General features: G+C 40.8%; 1 protein-coding gene across 3 annotated transcripts in view; it reads left to right on the top strand.

Annotated features, from left to right (window-relative positions):
- The window catches only part of LOC107690991 (ankyrin repeat and SOCS box protein 10-like), a 10,321-nt gene that overhangs the window by 6,012 nt on the left and 3,922 nt on the right, over positions 1-387 (top strand). The window lies entirely within an intron of this gene.

Here is a 387-nt window from a genome sequence, read left to right as displayed (position 1 = left end):
TGTAGACAGCATCACTGATTATAATGAGTTCTATAGTATTTTGTCGCGCCGCGCCACGCGCCACTCGCGTCCAGTTTAGACATGGTGTAACATTGGTTTTGCTTTGTTTCACAGAACTAATCGTTGCCTGGGTTGCATACGTATGTGTGGGGCGGAGCTATCAAAATAGGGGCGAGACCCTTTTGGGGTAGGGGCGTGTTTGTTTTGGTGATTTCAAATGTCAACATTGGCTACCAGAAATCGCTTACCTCACCTTTAAGCAAAGTCAGTTATTTTTTAACTTTCTATTCATCAAAGAATCCTGAAAATTGCATCAAGGTTTCCACAAAAATATAAAGCAGCACAACTGTTTTCAACACTGATAATAATAAGAAATGTTTCTTGAGC

This window comes from Sinocyclocheilus anshuiensis, unplaced genomic scaffold, assembly GCF_001515605.1.
Source record: "Sinocyclocheilus anshuiensis isolate Anshui unplaced genomic scaffold, SAMN03320099.WGS_v1.1 scaffold102, whole genome shotgun sequence".
In the NCBI taxonomy this organism is placed as follows: Eukaryota; Metazoa; Chordata; class Actinopteri; order Cypriniformes; family Cyprinidae; genus Sinocyclocheilus; species Sinocyclocheilus anshuiensis.
Note: the sequence above shows the minus strand (reverse complement) of the source record. Positions and strands in the feature narration are given on the sequence as shown.